Source organism: Dermochelys coriacea, chromosome 2, assembly GCF_009764565.3.
Source record: "Dermochelys coriacea isolate rDerCor1 chromosome 2, rDerCor1.pri.v4, whole genome shotgun sequence".
NCBI classification, from domain to species: Eukaryota; Metazoa; Chordata; order Testudines; family Dermochelyidae; genus Dermochelys; species Dermochelys coriacea.
In genome coordinates this window covers 247,769,313-247,783,735 of record NC_050069.1, presented here as the reverse complement: position 1 = coordinate 247,783,735, position 14,423 = coordinate 247,769,313, and positions in this window count along the sequence as shown.

Below are 14,423 nucleotides of genomic sequence, written 5' to 3'. Positions count from 1 at the left end.
AGTAGGAGATGCCCAGGATTTTATGGAAGCATCTCCTCTCTACTACCTGTATTTTCCATTCAAGTTCTGCCGTAAGGATCCATGTCTCGCATGCTTACAGAAAAATGGAGATGACCAATGCACGCAACAGTTTCAGTTTGAATTCCAGGGAGATGTTCTTATTCCTCCAAATTGGCTTTAGCTTTGCCACTTGTCAAGGTTCCTTCCCCACTCTGAACTCTAGGGTACAGGTGGGGGGACCTGCATGAAAACCTCCTAAGCTTACTTTTACCAGCGTAGGTTAAAACTTCCCCAAGGTATAAACTATTTTACCTTTTGCCTATTTTTACCTTACCAAACATACCTTGGACTTCCACTGCCACCACCAAACGTCTGGGTTTATTTTTGAGAAAGCATTGTTTGGAAACACCTTTCCCCCCAAAAATCCTCACCAAAACCTTGCACCCCCCTGCCTGGGGAAGGCTTGATAAAAATCCTCACCAATTTGCATAGGTGACCACAGACCCAAACCATTGGATCATAAGAACAATGAAAAAAGCATTCAATTTCTTACAAGAAGAATTTTAATATAAGAAAAGGTAAAAAGAATCACCTTTGTAAAATCAGTATGGCAAATACCTTACAGGGTAATTAGATTCAAAACATAGAGAATCCCTCTAGGCAAAACCTTCAGTTACAAAAAGACACAAAGATAGGAATATCCATTCTATTCAGCACAGCTTAATTTTCTCAGCCATTTAAAGAAATCATAATCTAACGCATATCTAGCTAGATTACTCACTAAGTTCCAAGACTCCATTCCTGTTCTGTCCCTGGCAAAAGGATTACACAGACAGACACAGACCCTTTGTTTCTCCCTCCCTCCAGCTTTGAAAGTATCTTGTCTCCTCATTGGTCATTGTGGTCAGGTGCCAGCGAGGTTATCCTAGCTTCTTAACCCTTTACAGGTGAAAGGGTTTTTCTTCTGGCCAGGGGGGATTTTAAAGGTGTTTACCCTTCCCTTAATTTTTATGACACCACTGTTGCTGCTGTTTGCACAGTTCTTGCCCAAATTTCTGCCTTGGATCCTTCAACAGTGGTGATTGCCTCCAAATACTTGAACTGTTTCATTGTCTCCTGCTCTTGTCCACTGACAGTGATGTGATCCCATCACGTTTGTCTGTCATTAACTTGTACTTACCTAAAATCTATCTCTTTGTAGTTAATAAACATGTCATTGTTTTATCTAATCCAGTGTGTTTAAGTTGAAGTGTCTGCGTAAATTTATTTAAGGTGACAAATTGTTATATATTAACACTTTAAGGAATAATGGACTTAATATGTTTGGACTGTCCAGAAGGGGGATGGGAAGTACAGGACATATATTTAGTGGGGAAAATCTGGGACTGGGAGCATGTTAGGATCACCCTACAGAATAACCAAGGCTGGTGACAGCCAAGGTGTGACTGGAAGGCTGCTGCAGTTACCCAAACACACCTGGGAGTGACCTGCATGCTGGCAAGCTGTTTGTGAGCAGTCCAGGTTTGAAAGATACAACAGCAAGTCATTGGAAGACACCCCAGGTTTCAAGGAAATAGTGCCACAGCTCCTCACTGGTCTGGATTGCAACCCAGTATTTCACAATGTTGACCTATATATTGGAAAATGGGACCATTTTTACCCAGATGTGTAAATGTGAATGAAGTTTTCCATGAAATTGGGATCATTTTCAAGTTTCATAACTATCAGAGAAAATGCTTTATGTACAAGTTGCTTTACATTTGTAACAAGCAAGTTTCACACCTCCACCCGCTCCTCTCTGATTCAAGCAGCTGTCTGATATGATGGTGGCACAGATCCATAGCATGTCTTCTTGCTGCAGAGTTTATGTAGCTGTCCAACATTTAGAATCAGTGTGGAAAATTATTATCTGAACCAAATTAAGCACACATGTCACTGGAGAAGAGCAATGTCATGTGGGTGTGTGGGCTAATCTTGTGTGTCATCTATTTCTGCAATAGATATGTAACCCATGAACGGAACATGTATTTTGGTTGTTTTATGCAGCGTGTAGGCATACTGTGCTAGGCAATCCCAGGATAGGAAACAGCAGGGAGGAAAGAGAAGCAAAGGGGACTGATTTTCCAAGGACTCTTCCAATAAGTTGCTTACATGCTTCTCCAGGCAAGTAAGATGAGTAGGAATGCAGATTGGGAAAAGACTGCCAAGAGTTTATATTCTTATACCAGACTTGAAGTTGGATTTAAAAATAACCCCTGAGAAACACTATTTATTCCAGATCATCAGCAACCTTAAAGTTAAGGAGATGTGTTTATTATAAGGAGGACACAATCCTCATGATACGTGTCTCTTTCCCTCCAAACAGATGGTTAATGAAACTGTAGGTAAGCAAAAGATACATCCCCAATAGAGAAGGGAAAGGTCAAAGAAGATTCCCATTCCGAAGATTAATAATAATAAAAAACCCCTGAACACTAACAAACAAATTTTTCTATGAAGAAAATCTTGCAAAACAAATAAAAGATGGTTGATGTCTCTGGGGCAAATTTACTCAATGAAATGATATACTTGTAACAGCAGACCTGTACTTGTCTGTACCCTGGAGGAGAAAAAGACAGGAGAGACATAATACTTTAGCCGATGCCTATTGGCTGCAATGTAGAAGATATAAAACACTTACTTTAACCCTGTATTTGTCTCAAAGCCATAATTTCACCAGACTCCTTGTCAAGTGTCTGATTACACCAGATGTTGCAAATAATGGTTTAAAGAAAAATATTTTCAAAATATAGAGATAAGAATAGTAGTGTTCTGTGGCAGGTATCAGATTGACTATCCTCAGTGGTTAAGTCCTTTATTTATGGATCAACTGTAGCATGGACAACAGCAGCGCTAGCTTCCACACAGTGTCCTGCCATGGGGCATCCTTCCTCAACTGAAGGCCTCTCCTGAAAAACTGATCGATAGATCAGCCTCCATATCCATTCAATCCTTAACCCTCTTGCTGAGACTGACACAGTAGACATTCAGTGCTAATCATGTTTTTTGTAGTACTGCTGCCCTTTTTTGACCTAAGAGGCTAGTCAAAGTTCAGGTACCTGGGGATGTCCCAATTTGGAGTAGAAAATGACAAGAGTCTGGTATATTCTTTGATGCAATCTTGTTTATTTACGAGAATGTACAAAGTCTTGCTACTTCCAATGCAGGAGGAACCAGAAACACAAGAATAGTTTCTCAGCAGCCTCGAGCCTCATTAACCAACACCTCCCCCAGCCAGTATTTTCCAAAAACTCTCTCTCTCTAGCTTTTCCAGGGTCATATATTGTGTCCACAGGATGCTGGTTGGCTTTCTTGCTTTTCGCCTCTGAGTCTGCCTGTGACAGGGTAGAGTAGGTCTGGAGGCCTCCTGCTGAAGGCCTTGTGGCCCTGCCTCACCTCGCTCCAGAAAAAGAGCAATTGAGAGGTCCTCCAAGATGCCTAGAGCTGCTGTGTGGGACACAGCCAATGAGAGGGGCTGCAAGGAGCAACCAATCAGGGCCTAGCAGGATCATATAAAAGGAGCTGAAAGGGCTTTATAGATCAGTCTGATAGCAGGGACTGGGGAGCAAGAGTTACTCCTGGCTGACTGCAGGAGCTGAAAGGGCTGGATAGATTAATCTGCTAGTAGGGACCAGGTGGGAGGGGGGAAGAGGTGCTCCTGGCTGGCTGTAAGGGGTAAGGCACATAGTTGCTGGCAGAGACTGGGGAAGTGAGGGAACAGCTTCTGTGCGGTTACCAGAACTCAGTTAAGATAGGCTATGGGGAAGAGGCCCAGGGAAACAGTTAGTTAAAGGGACATGACACATGGCTGCTACTTAGAGAGTCCCTGGGCTGGGACCTGGAGTAGTGAGCGGGTCTGGGTCCCCAACAACCATTGGAGAAGTAGCTGTGCTCTGAGAGAAAGGAGTTTAGACTGGCCCAGGGAAGGGACTGTATGTTTACATATTACCCCCCTGGGAGAGGGCTGAACTGAGACTGACCCAGCTGGAGAACTGCGGTGAGAGAACTAAAGAGCAAGCAAAGACCCTCCCGGGAGGAACCACTGGGGATGCTGCTCCATCACAGAGCAAGAACCTTCACACATAAGTTGGACAACTAGGGCACTGACAGGTTTCAGAGTAGCAGCCGTGTTAGTCTGTATTCGCAAAAAGAAAAGGAGTACTTGTGGCACCTTAGAGACTAACACATTTATTTGAGCATGAGCTTTCGTGAGCTGCAGCTCACTTCATCGGATGCATTTGGTGGAAAATTTTCCACCAAATGCATCCGATGAAGTGAGCTGTAGCTCACGAAAGCTTAGGGCACTGAGAGTCTGACCAATAGGGTCTATGAGAGCCCAGGGAGAGCTAAAGAAACGTTGCCAACAGAGAGATACCATGATGGGCCCAGTTGGATTGTTAAAGGACTGAGCCTGGGGAGGGCTGCAGGACATTTTGGAGTTATATCCCCAAAAGGGTTTGTTTGTTTGTTTGCACATGGACTATGTGTGATTCGGCCAGAGGGCTTAGATTGAAGACCCATCTGATAAGCGCAGCAGCTGACAGGGGGCACAACAGGCTGAGAATTAAGGAAAAATTGTAGGGGTGCATACACTTGACCTGGGGGTGCCACCCCATTACACTGATTCTGTTCTGTCAGTCTGTTCTTCCCTTCCTGTACAAACATGCACTTTTCCCAAACTCCTGGGCAGATTCACATCTCCTTTTGTCTTAGGTGCATGTGATTAACTTATCTTGACAGTTATGTTAATTGAAGGGGGCATTCAGACCCAGTCTCAAATAGATTTGTGATGCATGCAATCACCAGAGCCTCTTAGTATAACAATATGAACATTTGTCCATTCTGAAATAGACTCACTGATACATTTAATATGGGCCAAACAGCAGTCACTGAATATCAACAACTTTCAATTGTCAGTCTGCTCTGAATTCAGACTCCATATCAATCACCCAGTCTCCCAGCCTAAAATCCCATGTGCTATATTTATTTTCAGAGAACATTTAGGTATAGTTATGCAATAAGTACTGTACAACTCTGTACACTTTAAATGGGTTAACTGTTCTTTTAAAACTTATACAATAAGCACAAGTTGATTAAATATCATAATTACATTTCAGGCTATTGAAACTTCAAAGAGCATTTCAAAATTTCAGTGCATCAGCACACTCTGATGTGCATTATTGCGTGTGTGTTCTTAGTACAGGCTGGATTTCATCACTATCATTTTGGAAGGGAAACAATTTTGTTTCTTATATTTTAGAGGCCATTGTAAATAGATGCTATCTCTGGAATGTGCACTTTAGATCTGGCAGCAGTGGAATTACTGACATTGGCATAAATCCTCGCTCTGTCAAGCCTCAGGAGCATTAGTTATTGGAACAGATGTTCTTTGGAATGCTACTCACACACACTGAACTAGGTGTGTTGTAAGGGACAGGCTTGCTCCTATTTTAGGCTGGTTTTTTATGCTTTATTGGCAATCAGTTTAACAGTCAGGGTTTATCTTCTGACACTTTCAGAGTCATCTAATTTAAGGCCAGAAGGGACCACCAGATCATTTAGTCTGACCTCATATATATCACAGGCCACCAACACTACCCAGCACCTGCAACCTAAACCCAGTAACTGAAATTAGATCAAATATTACAGCTCTCAGGATTCTCAACTCTTATATGCCCCAGGGAGAGAATAGGAGGGACCAAGGTGCACCAGTGCCCCAGATCTCTGTATTGTCAGAAAAATGATTAAGTGAGATGTGCCCAGATGATCCTGGCAAGCAACCTGCAATCCATGCTGCAGAGGAAGGTAACCCTCGCTGCGCCCCCCCCCCCACAACTAGGGTGACCAGATGTCCCTATTTTATAGGGACAGTCCTGATATTCGAGGCTTTTTCTTATATAGGCCTCACCCCCTGTCCTGATTTTTTCACACTTTCTGTCTGGTCACCCTACTCCCCACCCCAAAAGTCACTACCAATCTGACCTGGAGGAAAATTCCTGCCTGACCCCACATATGGCGATCAGTTAGACCCTGAACATGTGAGGAAGAATGAGCTAGCCAAGCACTTGAGAGAGAGACAATGCTCTCTACCTCCTCAGAGCACCAGCCTACACATCCAGTGTGCTGTCTTTAGCTTTGGCCATCTCTTACGCTTCAGAGGAAGCAGAGAAACACACCCCGCCCCCCAAAATAGACTACATTGGGATACATTTTGTTTCATGTACTGCATGCTGGGTAATAACATGGAAGGCCTCCATCCTTGTAAATCTACACGGGCTCTTTATTAAGAGATGCAGCAACAGCAGCAACCATTGAAGCCATGAGCATGCAGACTCACCTCCAAATTCTTCCCTCCTGCAACTGTGCTCTGCCCTTCAAGTTCCATGCACATTGCTACAACTTTCACACTCTTTAAAAATTGCATATTATTTATTTTATAGGTGGGAAAATGGACTCTCAGACTTACACTTTCGATAAATATGTACACATTACTTAACCCTTTCTCACACACATAGAACTGAAAGTTCATTCTTTTCACTTTTAAATCGTTTAGGACCTGGTGAGATATCAAGTACTTTCTGATTTCAGCTGTGTCAGCAATGCTTCCTGGGCAGCCTTTCCTGAAGTATTTTTGGTACTTCAGGATGTACCAAACCAGAAAATGAAGAGTGTGCAATTCATCTGGAGGGTAAATTTTTGGATTGGTTCTATCCTATTTGGCTTTGGTATTAGCTTTAATCCAAAATTGTACACTTATCCTGGTTGAGGGCATCTTTAAAGTAGTGTAATGGGGAAAGATAGCAAGCTTTATTCCTAGAATGATGACAGCCAGGTTCTTTCACCATTACTTACACTGACTTTTCTTTGTGAGTACTCCCAATAACTTCACTGGTACACTCATGGAATAAGGAATTGCTCAACAACGATAAGGGTGGAGGAATCAGGCTTTGATTAATCACACCAATGAATCATCAGAAGGGTTTTTTGTTTTTTTGTTTTTATTGCAGACCTAGCTTTCAATTTTTGGCAGGATTTTGGTTAAAACTTCACCATGGCTTGTTCTCAGAGTGCCTTTCAGGGTGAGGACACAGAAAACCAGTTAGACTATTTGTTTTAAAAGCAAAATCCCAGTTCCAGAGCAATAAACAAGTAAAACAGTTTTGCCTACAGGAACTGGTAAGGGATGGTATTAATCCCTTTTAACCCAAAGTAGGAGATAGGGCACTTCCAGAACTGGGTCATGGCTTTACTAATGGGTGAGGGAGACGGGAACCAGAAGAATGCTTCCACCATATCTACAGCTCTTCCATCCCCCTGGCTCACCCATATTCCCCTTTCTTTCCAGTGAATAGTGGGAAGGCTTGGTGCAGACCAAGACTTTCCAAAGAGTCTTAATCCTTGGTTCCCTCATGAAGTGGAAATTTGCTATTTCCATTGTGTGTCAACATGAGGACAAGGGGAAGAGAGAACCAGATTTTCCTTTAAGTGAGCTAACAGGAATAAAGGCTTTTAAGAATCATTGAGCAGTGTGATACTAGTGCACAGTTGACTGACGCATTCTCTTTGAGTGACAGTTGAAATCTTGAGCTAGATTTGTGTCCACTTGAAACTGTGCATCCCTAGAACCTCATAACCTTACAACTAATTTTATAATTAGTGCTATTACATAAAACCTAAGCTTACACAAATGTCCCAAGTGACATGATTAACTTCAGAGATACTAGTCAGCAGGAGTCAGTCACAAAGTGTAAACTAATTAATGTCAGAGGACAAGGCTAGGACAAGGGAGGTCAGATATCTGACATGCTTGTAAGTACTGCCAAATGAAATTGGAAGAGAAGCATAACATCATCTGCAGGGAGTTATTTCAGCAGTAAGTGCAGAATTTGTGGCTACTTTCCTGAATGCTCTCTATCTAGCTCCTTCACTTTTACTTCCCTGATCACATATAAAACATAGAAAAAAAGGGGTAAGTGTAGTACAGAGGAAGCAAAGCATTACGTAAATATGAGAAAGTAATCAAAATGGATGAAAGGACCATATCAGGAGAACAAGATACATTACCAGATAAATAAATGTGCAGCAGGCCAATGCAACTTACAGTTAAACAAAGAAATTAGCATAGATCCATGCCTGATTTTCAGAGACCAATTCACAATAATTTTAAGAGGGCCTGTAAGGAGTTATTCTGTTGCACACTAAGAGATAAAAGTATTTCTCTTGCTTTCTCTTTTCTTTACATTTGCTACATTCCTTCTCTCACCAGAGCCCAGATTCTTCAGTACTTCTCTATTAAGCAAAGAACTTAAGCATATGCTTAAGTCTCACTTGCTTAAAGTTAAGTATATGCTTAAGTGTTTTGCTGAATAACACTTTTTTGAATTGGGACCAATGTTGGGAACTTTCCTTCTCTCAGTCTGAGAAGCTTTGCACATACAGGGTAATGCCGCTATTCTGATTTATCTAATGAGGATCTTGTTCAATGAGCCTGGACATTTAGACTGTCTTCACTTATCAGATACATCTGCAGCTAAGACACAGCTCTATCTGAACAAACTGCCAATCATCTCTGAATTACAATGGTGGAGTAAACTCATCACCAATGTGGAGTTTGGAACTTAGACCCTTAAGAGTAGCCATACTGTGTCAGATCAATGGTCCATCTAGCCCCCTATTCTGTCTTCCAACAGTGGCTGGTGCCAGATGCTTCAGAGAGAATGAACAGAAAAAGGCAATTATTGAGTGACCCATCTGCTGCCATCCACTCTTAGCTCCTGACAGTTTAAAAGCAGTGTAAATCATATAAGAGCGGAGCATATACAGGTCAACAACAAAACTCTCCTTTTTTATACAGGAAACACAGATTTCAGCGATGGGTGAAGTATACTGTGTCAAGGAACAGAGGTGGGAGTTACTGGGAGTTGGAATGGGGAGATTGTGAATGACTAGGCAAGGAGATTGGGGCTGGGAGCCCGCTGGGTGTTGGGACGAAAGAGCTATAGTATGCAAAGTACTGTAAAAAATCATATCCTTGATGTCCCAGATTGGGCATTCAGAATTAAAGACTAGTTTTGACTTTAATATACCTCTCTATAGCCTAGTTCTCAGTCTGTAAAGTGGCCATAATAATACCAACTCCTCTCATGGGGTGTATGAAAATAAATTTGTTAATGTTTCTGAAGTGCTCAGATACTATAGTGATGAGCACCTTATAAAAGCCCTTGAGGAAATGACTAATTTTGCACTCATAGCAGGCTTTGAAAAGTGTGCAATAAATAAGGCTTAGGGTGCAACATTGAACAATGAGGATACAACAAAATATTGAATAGCTGCTTATTCAGTGAGCACCATTTATCTGTGCATTAAAGGAGGCAGGGGTCCTGTGGAAGAAATAGTATGATAAAGTAATTAAACACATCATGTGCATAGGCACAAAGGCTGAATTAAGGTGCACAGGCAATATTTATCCTAATATTTGCATGCTAGTCTTTGCATCCCTGGCATTTAGGCCATAGTCACAATTTAGACAAAGAGATATCAATCGTCATACTTCTTCCTTCATCTTTTTTTCTGAGTTTTTTTTTTATGGAGGGGAAAAATAGCACTTGAAAATGTTGTTTTGGTGTTGAGTTAGTATCTCTTTCACTCTCTTTGGCAGTCTCTGTCCCACAGGGACAGAACCATGTACAGAGTGAGTGATTTTGCTCTGAGCAAGCATGACCTTATATTCCAGCAGCTCCACTGGTGCCTGCATTTTCAAAAAATGCAAATTTCCTGCTAGTTAGGTGGCATAGTTCTTCGTTTTTCCCTAGGCTTATGGCTAGGAGGAAACCTAATGGATGCATAGTTGGTAGCAGAATGGCAATGAATTTGCTAGTTTTCAGGGCTTTGTTTGGTATAAGTGCAAACTCTTCATTGAAGTTCTACTTAAGATGCAAAAGTTATTTTTCCTTACTAGGACTGTCTAAAAAGGAAATATATTCAGGTTGGATTAAGTTGTTAAAGATTCAGTGAGCCATAGAGATTATTCTGACAGGCATACAGAAATTTCTGTTTACTGAATCAGAAGTGACATTGGACAACATTCTGATATAGAAAAAATGTGTTGCCTTAAGCTTTTTAAAGTGACAGGATGGATGGAGACAGTTTGAGATTTCAATGGTACTACAGGTTTTCATCACAACTGTAGTCTCTCATTTCTTACCCAATTTTTTTCTCTCCACATATAGACTGAAAAATACATGTTGCAGTAATGCATTCCTGTGTGTAATATTTATTAGTCTAAATTACATCTTTGCAGATAATACTGTCACTCATTTATATTAATAAATATACTGTATATTCATACTGTATATTAATAAATATACTGTGTTTTTCATATGCTCTCAAAATTTTATTACTAGTGCAGTGCCTCATTACTTGAAGCCTAAACCCTGGTACATCAATACAGCCTGCTCAAAGACACACTCCCTGGGTCAGATCATTAGAAAAGCTTTAATCCTTTAGAACAATTTTTCAGGACTGTTTACACCAGGGAGTGACTTGTACAAATCCTCTTTACACAAGACAAGAATAACACAGGAAGAAACTATTTGTCTCTGAGCTCTACAAAGAAGGAGAGCAAACCTGAGTCCACAGGGGGCTTTCTATCACTTAAAGTAACCAGGAAGGGATTAATCAAAGATATCTTTGCTGAACGATGTATAGCCAGCTTCAAGATGAAATCGGATTGATCAAATGTACAGTAGAACAACAGAGTTACAGCATCTGGTGTTTTAAGTAGAGGTAGAGCAGAGCTAAAATACCCAAACTGCTTAACTGCTGCTTTGAACCATAAAAATATCTGCAGGTAACCTCACTTTTCTGAAGTCTGAAAATGTGCCAGCGAATTCAACACCACACCTGAATGAAGGCAGAGAAAAGAGAGGGACTCCTTAGTACCTATCTGTGCATTTTGACACCACCACTTTCCTCACATTGTGAACAGGCCCCCACCCCCTTTCCTGTGATAGGGGATGTCCATAAATGACATAACATATTTTTTGGTGATTTTCAAGTCTCAGCTACCCTTTGTAAAACTGAAACAAACACACAAAATTAAGAACCCAATTTCTCTAATGTGATACATAATTTATGGAAAGCCCCATTTTATAAAAGCCCTCTTGCACACCAACTAACTCTCCTCTGTTCATGGGGTCTGACTGAGCACTGCATTACTTCAGTTTTACACCAGTATACTTACAGAACTTTTAGTGCAGTCATAACAGCATCGCACTGGAGTAACAGAATGGTAAATAGGCCAGTTGCCCTTAGTGGGAAAAGATGCTTGCCTCTCAAATAGAGGTCCTAGATGAAAAATCCACACTGGATGCTTTGTAAAAGAAGCCTGGAACTAAAAAAATATTTTTCAAAATTAAACGTTTTCCTAAAAGAAATGTCTTTTCAAAGGAAATGAAAAATTCCCACAAAAACAAATGTTCAGTTTTGTTTTTCATTTAACAATTAATATTGGGTGGAAAATTGCCCCCCCTCCCAAGTTTCCCAGGTGAAACTATTGTCATTTTCCAACCCACTCAACATGAAACTACATTATTTCTGAACTCAACAGGTGCCTTTGAGAACATTTCAGGCTTTGTTTGTGTTTGTTAAAAAATGGTGTGCTTCCCTAAAGACCTCCTTCCCTATGCTGCTGGATGAATAGCAGCACTGGGCAGAACCACAGGGGAACGGCATTCCCGGCCCAGTTATATCCTCTGGTGGTCAGGAGGGATTATTGTAGAGAGTGGTGGACACTTGTTCCTCTCCCCAAAGGGAACTGTCATGTGGAGTTCTGTAAGATTTCACTTTGTCTTCTCTCTCATTCAATGTGTGTATGTGGGTGTTAGGAGAGTTAATGGAGAAGCCAATGTTGCTATGTCTTAGATATGCTGATGACATTCAGTTGCATAATGCTACCTTTTCTGACCCAGAACAGTTCAGGGCCTTTCCTGATGTCTGGCAGAGACTGCAACATGGATGACAGTGGCTGAAGCTCAATTTAGTTGAAATGGAGCTGATGAAGATGCATTGAGGGAAATGATCAGAAATATGTCAAAAACTCTCATCTGTTGAAGGTGTTTTCATCACTGATTGTTGCTTTTGTCTTCAAACTGAGAATCCAGGTAGAAAGAGGCTCACTCAGCAGCCCACCAATCCTTATTTCAAGGGACCACCATCCCTTATTTAATTGACTTGTCCCTTATGATGACCACCCATCCTTTATTATAAGATGTATTGAAATGTATTAAAATTGATAACAAATAAAATTTTTAAACATTAAATTGAAGCTTATGATACTTGCACAGTATACTTGAGGGAAGTTAAAAGGTACACTTGAGCTAAAAAAGACATGACATGTTAAGGGAAATGGTGTTTCTCTAAAATGTCCCTTAAAGTTATTGCATTTCTTCCTTCCTTTCTATCCCTTCTGCTTAGAAAACATCCATCAGTAATGACTGAAGGTGGGGGAAAATATCTGTAAGTATAGATATTTTTATCTAAATTTAACAGCTTTCAAGTTCATGAAAAATTGGAAATAGTTCTGAAATTTAAAAAATTAGTGAAATTTTATGTGAAATAGTTTTACCCTCTATTGTGATCAATCAAAAAAGTTATTTTTGTGGAAATATTCATTCTTGTGAAATTTGAAAAAGCTGCTGGATAAGTATATTCGTCTCTGCCTGTCCAAAACATCTCCCAGCAAACCTAGACTCTAGTGGATTTCACACAGGGCTGAGAGCCATAAGATGTCCTATTCCCATCTCTGCCATTGGCTGACAATAATACCCCACCCTTTTATACAGCAGCACTTTCCAAACGTTATTTATGGCACTCAACATTTGATGAAGTAAGGTGTTATCCTTATTTTACAAAGGGGGAAGTTAAGACTTCCAGAGACTGACTTGCCTAAAGTCAGAGTACGTCTGTATTGGCATTCAGATTACAGTTCCACTACAGGATGTAAATAACTCCCATTGACTCCAGTAGGAGTTACTTTTATCCTGTAGTGGGAGCAGATATGAAGTTTTGAATAACCTTCCAAGGGAAGCAGTGGGGGCAAAAGATCTATCTGGTTTTAAGATTCTACTCGATTCTACTCAATAAGTTTATAGAGGAGATGGTACGATGGGATAATGGAATTTTGGTAAGTAATTGATCTTTAAATATTCAGGGTTAATAAGACTAATCCCCTGAGATGGGATATTAGATGGATGGGATCTGAGTTACTATAAAAAATTCTTTCCTGGGTATCTGGCTGATGAATCTTGCCCATATGCTCAGGGTTTAGCTGATCGCCATATTTGGGGTCGGAAAGGAATTTTCCTCCCGGGCAGATTGGAGAGTCCCTGGAGGTTTTTCGCCTTCCTCTGTAGCATGGGGCATGGGTGACTTGAGGGAGGCTTCTCTGCTCCTTGAAGTCTTTAAACCATGATTTAAGGACTTCAATAGCTCAAACATAGGTGAGGTTTTTTGTAGGAGTGGGTGGGTGAGATTCTGTGGCCTGCACTGTGCAGGAGGTCAGACTAGATGATCAGAATGGTCCCTTCTGACCTTAGTATCTATGAATCTATGAAAATAAAACATTGCCCCTGATTTTTCATTTGGTTTTACCTTATTTCCATCCAACAAAGGTGGTCACCTTAGTTAGGGGTGACAAACTGTGGAAGTGAAATAGGCAGAGAGAAGGGTTAGTCAGATGATCAAGGAAATGGAAAGCCTATACTACATGCAGAGACTAAACAAGCTTGGCTTGTTTAGCCTAACAAAATGAAGGCTGAGAGAGGACAGGATCATGCTTTATAAATCAAAGGAATAAACACCAGTGAGGGAGAAGAGCTACTTAAACTAAGGCACAAAATGGGTGTAAACCAGCCATGAATAAATTTAGGCTGGTGTGCCCTAGGAGGCCCTCAGAGGGGTGGTAGAACCCCACCCCCCAAACTGTAACTCACATCAGGCCTGACACACTCATTGCCCCAACACAGAGTTATCATACTATGTATCTCAAAGATGTCATGTAAGGTATCAGATGTAAACTGATGATACACTCGTCCTGAAAATCATTGTGTGATGCACGTATGAGTTGTGTACAAGGAGTTGTAGATGTGCGTGGGAGGCAGTGCATAAATCCAGCATGTCTTAGACAAAGGAATGTGTATTTACCTGTCCAAGTGGCTTGGTTACAGGCAGAGAACAATGAAAGTACATTCATATGAAAGTAAACAAAGCCATCAGGCTAAACAAGGAGGGGGAAAGGCCACTTAATCTCTCCCAGGAATAGAATCTGGACCCCAGGAATCCTTCCTGGCTTTTGATGCAGAGACAATGGACTTTGGGTAATATAC